The following is a 13,189-nucleotide window of genomic DNA, read 5'->3' on the forward strand; positions in this document are numbered from 1 at the left end:
ATAGTACAGGAAAAATCCAATTCCTTTCCTAGACAAGTCAGCTCCCTCAGGTTCTGTAAACCGTCTTTCCAGGCACAAGTGTCCAGAAAGCCTCGTTCTTCAGCCCGTTTTTAAAAATTTATTAATGTTCTTTTCTTTTTTATATTTGAAATACAACTTTACTCTGATTCTACACTGAAAAGAATAGGAACAACATAACAAGCAGGTTTCCACTGAAGACTGTGATGAGACGGCAGCACATAGTTGAAGCTCAGTAAGGGTGCCACTGCCTTCCCAAACAGCTAGATATGCAGGTCCAAAAAGGAAAGGTATTCACGGCCACACTCACTCCGAAGCCATTCATCTCCAGCACCCCAAAGATCAAGCACCGGTACCGCTCAGCTGTGTAATAACGTGGCAAACACGCTGCAGCGCCGGCATCCCAGGACAGGGCCTGGAAAACTGACGCTGGGCTCCAGCTTCCCTCTGTCCCAGGACGTCATCCTCACCGGGGACAGAGGTGGTCTGAGCAACCTCTGGATCATGCTCACGCTGCCCTGCCAAAGCGGGGTCCACGACCACCTCTGGGGGCAAGAGCAGGCTTGGCGTCAAATCCGAGTCAGGGCCTCCAAACAAGTTTTCTGGCCAGCCAGAGGAGGCTTTGCAAGTTGCAGGTACTCTCCGCAGAAAAGGCATAGTCCTGAAGATTCTTCTTTCGGTGGAAGACAATTGCTTTTGCCTTAACTTCTCTTCCTTAGTATCCACTTTGTTGCCACACAGCACAATGGGGATGTTCTCACACTCGTACCAGATCTACGCCAGTGAGCTCAACCTTGTCAGTCGCTCTGGAATTACATCAAACATGGTAACAGAGGCCTCGCCCAGGAGCCTCTCCCACCTGCTGCCTCCCACAGGGCAAACGTAGGCCCTCTGTCTGTGCAACACGACGGGACGGACCTCGACACCCAGGGCGGCCCCATACTTCTTCTCCAGGTCCCCGGCCAGGTGACGGTTCATGAATGCAGCTTTCCCAGTCCCCTCGTCACCAACCAATACAAGTTTGAACTGAACTTGGGGTTCTCCTTGGGCGGCCACAGGGAGATTACTGCCAGAAGTGTCTCTAGGCCCATCTGACAGAGCTCTTAAGTTCCTGCTGGGGAAGGAACACAGGAGATTTACATAGAAGATGGCACAGAACTTCCATTCGGTCCCTTACATTTCTTCTATTTCAAAAGTATAGTAGCAACAATCACATTTGCTAGCATGTTAAAAATACTAGACGATGGATCAACAAAAGTGAATTACCTGTAACCTACCTTTTTTTCTCCTGTGACCACCACTAGTAGCTTCTGTCTTTTTCCTCTGACATATTTTTTATTTGGTTATAGTAACATTAGACACTTAATTTTGGATTTTGCTTTTATCTGTTAATATTATACTCCAAGTACTTTTCACAGTACTATATAACCTCCATAGCATTATTTAAGGATTATAAAATACTTTTAAAGTAAATGTGTCATAATGACTGAATATCCCACTTGATACCAGTTAGGTTATTTCTATTTTTATACTATAAATAGTTATGAATATATTCATCTATATAGGTTATTTTCCATATTTTGGTTTTATTTCCATGCTTCTTTATATTACTGGGAGATACTGGGTGTTACCAAAAAAAACTTGGAGTGAGATTCCAAAATGCTGGTAGAATAAATGGAAGCTACACAGACCATCTCCCAGGACCAAACTGGAATTACAACTAAAATAAAGACAAATAGTTAGAAAAAGCAACAGAAAAGCAGCTTGAGAGGACCATATAACCAGGGACATTGAATCAAGCCTGGTAGGTCTGCAGAGGCATGAGGAGGGTCTGTGAGCCCATGGACAGCAATGGTCTTAGCTGTGAGCAGTGCCCTCGGGGTAAAATCTCAAGCTGGCTCCACAACACAGAGGGCTGGGACAGAGCACTACATTAGCTACAGCCACTCACCGTGGGCTCCATCAGAGGGAACATGGACTGAACTGGAGCTGTGTGGGGACCCTCAAGATTTGGAGGGCGCTCAGTGTATTTGCTGAGTTGCGGCCACACAGGATGATGGCCATCTTGCTCCTTCCTGGAGCTGTGGGGAGAAGCAGCAGTCCCTCCCTTGTAGATTCAACTCTACCAAGCTGGGCCAAAGAAATGCAAATGAGGCTCAATAACCAGCATCTGCCCCATCCTCGGGAAATCCTCTTAGCTGAACACCTGAGTGAGTTTTTCATTGATCAGAGAACCAAAGGCTCTTCAAGTAACTGAGACTAATAGCCTCCAGGCAAAAAGCCAGAGGATAACTGAACCTTTCCTGGACTTGCAAATCTACCCAGGAAAGTGAGACTTAACAGTGGTGTTTAATGTGGGCCATCCCACACTAATCCAAACCCAGTAGAGGGAGCCACAAACAGCAGAACACTAACACCCACAGGGAAAATTTGGCAGGTTCCAAAACCCACAGAGATAGCCAAAATAGTGAAACAAAGAAACAAAGCCTAAATAAAAGAACAAGAGACCTCTACTGAAGATGAGATAAATAAAATGCAGTTAAGCAAGTTATCAGACATAGAATGCAGAGCCATGATCTTAAGGAAGCTCAACAGCATGAGTAAGTATATCAACACCATGAGTAATGATATAAAAACATTAAAAATCAATCAATTGGAAATGAAAAACCACCAAGAAGAAATGAAGACTGACATACCAGAAATAAAGAACACATTGGAAGGAATAACCAGCAGAGTAGAGGAGGCTGAAGACAACATCAGTGAATTAGAAGACAGGGTAGAAAAAAATCACCCACTCAGAAAACCAAAAAAAAAAAAAAAATTAAAAAAACAAGAAGACAGTTTAAGAGAACTGTGGGACAACATGAAACACAACAACGTTCACATCATAGAAGGTCCAGAAAAAAAAAATAAGCAAGGGTTAGAGAATATATTTGAAGAAATACTGACAGAAAATTTCCCTAATTTGATGAAGGAAGAAGGTATACAAGGTCAAGAAGCACTGACAGCCCTAAGTAAGAAGAACCCAAACAGGCCCACACCAACACACATAGTTATTAAAATGCCAAAAATTAAAGACAATGAGAGAATACCAAAGGCAGCAAGAGATAAGAAAAAGGTTACCTACAAAGGAACCCCCATAAGATTATGAGCTGACTTCTCAACAGAAACATTACAGGCCAGAAGGAAATGGCATAAAGTAATCAAGGTCATGAAAAACAAGGATCTGAATCCAGGACTACTCTATCCAGCAAGGCTATCATTCAAAATTGAAGGTCAAATAAAGAGCTTTCCAGACCAAAAAAAAAAAAAAAAACACCAACAACAACAACAAAAAGGCTAAGGAAATATATTAACATCAAACCAGCACTTGAAAATATGCTAAAAGGACTGCTGTAATTAGAAGAAGAAATAGGAAGAACAATACAACCACACTAAACAAAAATGGCAATAAATAAATACATATCAATAATCACCTTAAATGTAAATGGTTTGAATGCTCCAATAAAAAGAAACAGAGTAGCTGATTGGATAAGAAAGCATGATTCACATGTATGTTGTTTACAAGAGACACACCTCACAACAAAAGACTCACATAGGTTGAAAGTGAAGGAATGAAAGAAAATTTTTCAAGCAAACAAAAAGAAAAAAAAGCTGGAGTAGCAATACTCATACCTGATAAAATAGATTACAAAATGAAGGCCATAACTAGAGACAAAGAAGGCACTACATCATATCAAGAGGATCAATCCAACAGGAAGATATAACCTTGATAAGCATATATGCACCCAATATAGGAGCACCAATATATATTAAAAATCTTCTGGAGGACTTCAAAGGAAAAATCGACAGCAATCCAGTCATAGCAGGGGACTTCAACACCCTGCTGACATCACTGGATAGATCCTCTAGACAAAAAATTAACAAGGAAACACAGACTCTAAATAAAGCACTAGACCAAATGGATTTAATAGATATCCACAGAGAATTACACCCCAAAACTACAGAATTCATCTCAAGTGCACATGGAACATTCTCAAAGATAGACCACATATTAGGACACAAACTAAGTCTCTACAAGTTCTAGAAAACTCAAATCATATCCAGCATCTTCTCAGATCAAAATGGCATGGAAATAAAAATCAATTGCAATAAGAACATGCAAAGACATTTGAACACATGCAGGCTAAATAGGATATTATTAAACAATGAATGGGTTACCAAGGAGATCAGGAAGAAATTTAAAACTTCCTGGAAACCAATGAAAATGAACACACAACAACACAAAAATCTATGGGATGCAGCGAAAGCAGTTCTGAGAGGGAAGTTCATAGCACTACAGGCCTACCTCAAGAAACAAGAAAAATTTCTAATTGACTATCTAACCTCCCAACTTAAAGAACTTGAAAGCAAACAAACAAACAAAAAAAACCAGAGCAAGTAGAAGGAAGGAAATAGTAAAGATCAGAGCAGAAATAAACGACATAGAGAACAAAAAAAAAACAATTCAAAAAAATCAATGAAACAAAGAGCTGGTTTTTCGAAAAGATAAACAAGATTGAAGGACCGTCAGCTAGATTCAACAAGAAACAAAGAGAGTAAACCCAAATACACAAAGTAAGAAATGAAAGAGGAGAGATAACAACTGACATCACAGAAATACAAAGCATCATTAACAAATACTATGAACAATTATATGCCAACAAATTAGACAATCTAAGCAAAAAAAAACAAATTTCTAGAAAAACATAGTCTCCTAAAACTGTACCGGGAAGAGATAGAAAAATTTAAGATACCAATAACAACTAAAGAAATTGAAGATGTAATCAAGATTCTCCCAGCAAACAAAAGCCCAGGCCTGGGCGGCTTCACGGAGGAGTTTTTCTGAACATTCAAAGAAGAACTAGCACCTATTTTCCTCAAACTATTGCAAAAAAAATTCAAGAAGAAGAAAGACTTCCAAACTCGTTTTATGAGGCCAGCATAATTCTAATTCCAAAACCAGATAAAGACACTACAAAAAAAAAAAAAACCACTACAGGTCAATATACCTGATGAACATAGATGCCAAAATCCTGAACAAAAGACTAGCAAATCAAATCCAGCAATACATCAAAATAATTATTCACCATGACCAAGTGGGATTCATCCCAGGGATGCAAGGCTGGTACAATATTCACAAATCAATAACTGTGATACACCACATAAGTAAAGTGAAGAATAAAAACCACATGATCATATCAATAGATGCTGAAAAAGCCTTCGACAAAATCCAGCATCCATTTCTGATAAAAATGCTCAGCAATCTGAGAATAGAGGGATCATATCTTGACATAATAAAGGCCATATATGAAAGACCTACAGCCAACATCATACTCAATGGACAAACACTAAAATCATTTCCCTTATAAACAGGAACAAGACAGGTATAGCCACTTTCGCCACTCTTATTTAACATAGTACTGGAAGCCTTGGCCACAGCAATCAGACATGAAGAAAAAATAAAACGGATCCAAATTGAAAAGGAGGAAGCGAAACTATCATGATTCGCAGATGACATGATATTAAACATCAAAAACCCGACAATGACAGAGTAGCTAATTGGATAAGAAAGCATGACTCACATGTATGTTGTTTACAAGAGACCCACCTCACAAAGACCCACTTCCGAAAGACTCCATCAGAAATCTACTAAACTTAATAAATTAATTAGGCAAAGTAGCAGGATACACAATTAGTGTCAAGAAATTGACGGCATTCTCATACACCAATAATGAATTCACAGAAAGAAAAGCTAAAAAAACAGTCGCATTTACCATCGCAACAAACAAATAGAATATCTAGGAATAAACATAGTAAAAGAAGTAAAGGACCTATTTGCAGAAAACTACAGGACATTGAAAAAAGAAATAGAGGAAGATATAAAAAAGTGGAAGCACATACCTTGTTCATGGATTGGAAGAACTAACATCATTAAAATGTCCATATTATCCAAAGCAATTTATAGATTAAATAAAATACCCATCAAAATACCAATGACATATTTCACAGAACTAGAACAAATACTTCAAAAGTTCCTATGGAACCAATAAAGACCCTGAATAGCCACAGCAATCCTGATAAACTCAAAATGGATAAAAGACTTAAATGTGACTCGTGAATCCATAAAAATCCTAGAAGAAAATGCAGGCAACAAAATTTCAGACATCATACGCAGCAAAATTTTCACTGATACATCACCTAAGGCAACAGAAACAAAGGAAAAAATGAACACATGGGACTACATCAAACTAAAAAGCTTCTGCACAGCAAAAGAAACAACCATCAAAATGGAAAGGGAACCCACTGTATGGGAGAGCATCATTGCCAATGATACATCAGATGAGAGGTTAATTTTCAACATATATAGAGTACTCATACAACTTAACAAAAGGAAGACAAGGAACCCAATTAAAAAATGTGGACAGAGGAGCTGAATAGACACCTCTCCGTACAGGACATACAAATGACCAAGAGACATATGAAGAAATGCTCAACATCATTAATCATCACAGAGATGCAAATTTAAACAAAAATGAGGTATCACTTCACACCTGTCAGAATGGCCGCCATCAACAAATCATTAAACAAGTGTTGGCAAGGGTGTGGCGAAACTGCTAATACACTGCTGGTGGGAATGCAGACTGGTGCAGATACTATAGAAAACACTATTTTGTTATCTCAAAAAATTAAAAATTGAACTTCCATTTGACCCAGTGATCCCACTTCTGGGAATATACCCTAAGAAGCCTGAAACACCAATCAGAAAGAATATATGTACCCCCATGTTCATAGCAGCTCTATTTACAATAGCTATGATCTGGAAACAGCCCAAGTGTCCATTAGTAGACGAATGGATAAAAAAGTGGTGGTATATATACACAATGAAGTTCTATGCAGCTGTACGAAAGAAAGATCTCTTATCCTTTGAGAGAACATGGAGCGACCTGGAAAGTATTATCCTAAGTGAAACAAGCCAAGCAGAGAAAGACAAATATCACATGATCTCACTTATTTGTGGAATACAATGAACATAACGGTCTGAGGAACAGGGTAGACTCAGATGTGGGAGTAGGGTACAGGCTGACAATCCTCAGAAGAGGGTGTGGGAGGGAGGAAAGAGATAAACCACAGAACTTATATGCATGTATGCATAACTAATTGACATGGACAACAAAGCTGGGCACTCAGTGTAGGGGGATGAGGAGGAGGGTGTCAATGGGGGAAAAAGGAGAAACATCTGTAACAAAAAGAAACTAAAAAAAAACTTGGAGTCAATAAAAACTCAAATAACTAGGATACTTTTCTGAAAGTTATCACATTATACAGAGAAAAATACACTTTATAATAGGAATATAGGAAGTTCACTGCTGTGTCATACATAAAAGCTGAATTATACTGAAATGAACTGTCTTCTGAAATATGTTAAGGTTATAAATACCACAAAAGAATTAAAGTCTTACATAAGAATCCCAGCATATACATAATACTAAATTGCTTTCCTAAAGTGTTCTATCAATTTACAATACCTCCAGAAATGAATGATGATGACATTATTCCAGCACCTTTATATAGTATCAGTTTTTAAACCTTTGATAATTTAATGAGAAATATCTCGTTCTCATTCACATTGATTTATAGATCAGCTGAACATTTAATTATACATTGTGTCTGGAGTACATATTTATTGCTTTCTGTCATTGCGTTTCTCTAGGCACATCCCCCTTGCGATCTACTTCTGCCCAGACTTCCCCAAAGTAAAGGAGAACCCATATTTCTACCTCTCAAGGGTTTTACTGTTATTTATGGTGTTGTTTCCATTTCATTTACATTGTCACCTCCTCACAGCGTGGATTTCTCTCTGGTATTTCATATTTTGCAAACTGCTGTGTAACATTTGTGATGCTCTATAAATAATAAATAATGGAAGTTCTGTAGTCTTGTGCCAGCAGCCTTTGATCAAGGGCAGCTTTCAACTGACTTCACATGAGTAAACATAAAGAAGAAAAAGAGGGAACCTTCTCCATGGTTTGGCTGTTTATCGGCAATGATCAAACAGGTTGCTGACAGCGAGGCATCAGAAACACATCCCACACCAGCTCACAGAGAAACTCTTTCCCGGTGGATGCTCTGGGCAGAGCTCTGCACATCCAAGACAGCTGCTGTGAGATCTCACTCAAGTGCAGTACAGGGGGAAAGGTTCAATACCCCTGCAGCCTCATCTCAGCTGCTTTAGACAGAGAGACTGTAATAGTGCTTGCGTTTCAATGTCAACATTTCCACTAGAGCAGTGGTTCTCAACCTGTGGGTCACAACCCCTGTGGGAATCGAAGGACCCTTTCACAGGGGTTGCTTAACACCATCGGAAAACATATTTCCGATGGTCTTAGCAACTGAGACACGGCTCCTCTATCCATCTCCAGGCACGTCCACCCACATGCAGATACGCCCACATACAACATGAGGAACTGTATTAAAAGGTCACGGCATTAGGAAGGTTGAGAACCACTACACTAGAGGGGTTGAGTAAAGAAGCTGCAAATTTCCCAAGGGGAAATCATTTAATTCAACTATTTTTCGAACAAAGTCAAGAACATACAACTTTAATCTATTGTTTTCACCAATTTAAGAAGAAAAACATTTTTCAGTTCAACGTCATGGCCAGTTGTTCAAGAGATCAGGAGAAAAGAGAGTATAATAGAGAAAAAAAGGAAAGACCAGTGTAGAAGAAAGAGAAAAGTAGGGGGAAAGCAAGGTAGACATTACAGAGAAAAAAAAATTGTATTATTGGCCAGGGGAAAAGGAGAAAGGGATCTGGGAAGAAAATGGATACAGAATGGGATCCAGGTAAGGGCAATAAAATTCAGAAACGTTTTTTGCCATGCCTATCTAGCTAGAGTGCTAGCAATTTCACCTACCTTTATAAATATTTGTGTTTTACAAAAAAATACATACTTTGAAATATTTTTGTATTATGGTACTGTAGAACACTTTAAATGTACATAGAAGTAAAAAGAATAATATACTGAAATTTGTGAAGCCTTAATCCAGCCCCCAAAATTACCAATATATATGGCCCTATCTGGTTTCATCTCTGTACTTACTCACTACCCCATTCCTGCATCATTTTTAAGCAAACTCTAGACATCATACCATTTCAGTTATTCAATGTAAATTTCTAAAGCATAATGTATTTAAAAATATAAAACCACAATACCATTATTACATCTAAAATATAACACTAATTTCTAATAATACCAAAGCATCAGTGCTCAAATTTCTCATCATCTTATAAATGTCAATGCTTAATTTTTTTGCTTGTTTTTATTGCAGCTGTTGTTTCTTGGATACATATTTAAATAAGCTGCACAGAGATTGGTGATCTGTCTTCTAAGTCTCTTTTAACTTATGGATTCTCCTTATAACTCTTTATTTTTCTTGCAATTTATTGTGAAGAAATCACTCATTTTGCCCTATAGGAACTTTCCATATTTTGTATTTTGCTGATTGCATTCCATCAAGTTGTTTAACATGCGTCCCTCTCCTTTATATTTCTTAAATTGTTGGTTAGATGTAGAGATGTGATCAAATTCAGATTTGATTTTTTTTTTTTTGGAAGGCTATTTCATACATTATGCTTTGTTCTCCCTCTAGGGAACAAATAATGCTTGACTGTTTTATTAGTAACCATTAATGATCAATGGCTAGATCCATTAATTGAGTAGAGGTTGCAAATGGTACTATTATAATTTTGTGATCCCTTTTTTCTTATGAGCTGAAAACTTCTATAAAGATAAATTATTCATCAACTTTTCATTCATATGATGGATTAGTTCTCATAGAAATGGTAGCATACATTTTGGGGGAGGGAGGTGGTTGTTTGTTTTGTTTTGTGCTTGATTTGCCAGATTTCAAAATGATTTGATTCATTAATATTTCCCAACAGTGATCAATGAGATTTTTTTTAAATATCTTTATGAACGTATGGATTTAACCATAGTTGATGTTTCAATAATTTGTAGTTCTTACCTTATTCATGCTCAAATCATCCTTTCTTGAGCCAGTAGGAGCCTATTTAAGTCTCTTCCTTCTGACATTATTTTATAGTCTTTGACAGTTTTCTTGCTTTCTGATAATGACAAGGTGTTCCAAGCTTATCTTGTACTTTTCTGCCCCAAACCTGGAATAAGTCAGCTCTCCAGGAAGCCTTGGTTTCTTGTACTGAGAAATAGTATTTTAACACAATAATCTGGAAGTTAACCATTGTTTCTAGGTCTTTTCAGTAACCAGAACTATTTTTTAAAAATTATATTTATGTGAAAATTACAATAAATCATGAATTCACCTTTATACTTCTGACTAAATTGAGGATTACAGAGATTTGACTTAATTTCTTATACCTTACATTTATATCTCCTTCATCTGCACAAAGAATTCCAATTATTAAAGCATGGGGAATATGAAAAGTGAAATAGTACTCATTTGTTTTATTCTACAATATACCAGTACCAACCTCAGAATAATAATACCAACACTACCATCAAAAATATAATTACTATAAACACTTTGGTTACTTTTTTCTGTAATTATTGTCCTTTAAGTCATATCCCACTAGGAAATACATGCAAATAATTGTGCTTCAAGGTCACTTAGAATAGTTCTCTGTATAGTTAAATACCAATTATGTGCATATTTACTTTAAATTTTTAGAGATTGATTTTTTAAATTAGTTTATTTCATAATTATGCATAACATACTTATGGTTCCAAAGTCAAATCTATAATACACAGTATTAAAATACCAACCTGTCCCATCCACTCTATTTCCTTTTTCTTTATAAGAAACCTCCTTTTCATAATTTATCCCTTCTTTTTTTTTTTTTTTTTAATAAAACACATTTATAGTCCCTCTTTCACCAGATTAAACGTTCTATGCAAGTATTTCCTGTCTTTTTCCCACACAACCATATGTTCTGGAAAATGTTGCACAGTAATAGATTTTTCTAGTGCTTTTCCAATTTCATAGAACTCCTTAAGGTGGATTGTTATAGTTTATTTGTCTACTCCCCCCTTATAGACATTTCTGCTGTTTCCAGTCTCTTGCTATTACAGATCATTCTGCAATGACTAGTTTTGGTCATGCGTCTTTTCCTATTTGTCCATTATATCTTCAGAATAAAATCTCAGAAGTTTGGTTGCTGGGATAAAAGGTAAGTGCATTAGTTATTTTTTTGGTATTGACAAATACCCCTTCAAAAGGTTTTTGTAAGAATCTTTCCTTCTCACTACAATATATGAAGTGTCTATTTTGTTACATCCATGCCAAATTGTTATGCTGTCTAACTTTTATTTTATTTTTATTTTTTTATCATCCTCACCCGAGGACATTTTCCCATTCTTTGTTCAGGTAGAGAGGGAGGGAGAGAGAGGAACATCGACGTGAAAGGGACACATCGAGTGGCTGCCACCCACACAACCCAACCAGGGTCGGGGACAAACTGCAACCGAGGTACGTGCCCTTAGCGGGAACCGAACCCGGGTCTCTCCGGACCGCAGGCCGATGCTCTAACCACTGAGCCAAACTGGCCAGCGCTATGCTGTCTAACTTTTAAACACTAACTAGTCTAATAGGTGATAAATGGTATCTTATGATGGGTAAGGTTGATCATCTTTATCTCCTTAAGAGAAGTTAAGATATATTTCTTTGAACTTCATTCATTTCTCTAGTCTAGTTTTTTTTTTCTATAGAGTTGCCAACCTTTCTTCTCTCTATTTATAAAAACTGTTTTTAATATTAAAATTTTTCTCTATATTTACAACTTTTTTATATTAAAGAGTTAAAGCTTTTGTTTATGTTATACAATTATATTTTCCCCAGTTTGTTATTTGTCTGTTTTCTTTCTTTACAGTGATTTTGGATTTTTGTTTGTCTGTTTTTTTGTGGGTTTCTTTTTGGCTATATTAAATTTTTGATGTAATTAAATTTGTCTCTTTCTTCTCTTATTACTACTAGATTTTGAATTATGGTAGAAAGGTTTACCCTATCTCTGGATAATAAAAGAATTAATTCATGTTTACTTCTAGTACTTTTACAAATTCTATTTTTTGTGTTAAATGTCAAGTCTTTTTGGAATTTTTCCTTTTTTTTTGCTTTTTTTAAAATTCTCACTGGAGGACATACTGCATTTTTATCTTCAGATAGAGCTGGAGGGAGAGAGAAACATCGACGTGAAAGAGACACATCGACTGGTTGCCACCCGCACAACCCCAGTCGGGGCCGAGGACAAACTGCAACCGAGGTACGTGCCCTTAGCGGGAACCAAACCCAGGACACTCTGGTCCGTGGGCCTACACTCCAACTGCTGAACCAAACCAGCCAGGGCTGAATTTTTCCTTTTTAATGATATAAAAGATGGGTCAAAATTTACTTTTCTCATATATTTACAATGGTATTATCTCAACACTGTCATTAGATATTCTATTTTTTTTTTTTTTCCTTAAGTGTACACTTGGTATTTAGGAAAGTTTGCATGTGTTCCAATTGTTACTTTTTGGTGTTTTTTAGTGGAACAGTTTTTATTAATTTTGAAGCATATTAGAAATTTGAAAACAAACACATTTTTCTTGCTGATGGTTAGGTATGCAGGCTAATACTGTCAACAATAAATAAAAATAAAATACTAATAATAATAATTTAAAAAATCCTCAGTGGAGCTAAATCATGGTAAAGCCAATGGTTATTTTTATTCTAATATTTTATTTGTACTCACCATCTTAAGCCTTCTTCCTCTTTCTTTTTTTTTGGTTCTTTTCTACTGATTCACCGCCATAAATACACTGAAACTGAGTTGCAACCCCTTTTTCTTTCCATTCATTTTTTTTTTCCAAAATCAGATTTGAAGTAATAACTCTTTGCTCTTAATCAACAACTCTAAAGCAACGGGCAATCTTATTCTACTTCTCATCCTCATTCCCCATTCTAGTTTTTTATTTATTTATTTATTTATTTATTTTTATTGATTAATTTTTGTTACAGATGATTCTGCTTTTTTCCCCACTGATTCCCCCCTGCCCTGCCCCTCCCTGCCCCTTCCCCAGATTGTTGTCCATGTCCACTGTTCATGCATACATGC

The 13,189-nt window shown here is 36.8% G+C and overlaps 1 pseudogene; it reads right to left on the reverse strand.

The window, feature by feature from the left end:
- Positions 1–360: 360 nt before the first annotated feature.
- LOC118627810 overlaps positions 361–13,189 on the reverse strand; it is a 63,567-nt pseudogene continuing 50,738 nt past the window's right edge.

Source organism: Molossus molossus, unplaced genomic scaffold, assembly GCF_014108415.1.
Source record: "Molossus molossus isolate mMolMol1 unplaced genomic scaffold, mMolMol1.p scaffold_m16_p_13, whole genome shotgun sequence".
Taxonomy (NCBI): Eukaryota; Metazoa; Chordata; class Mammalia; order Chiroptera; family Molossidae; genus Molossus; species Molossus molossus.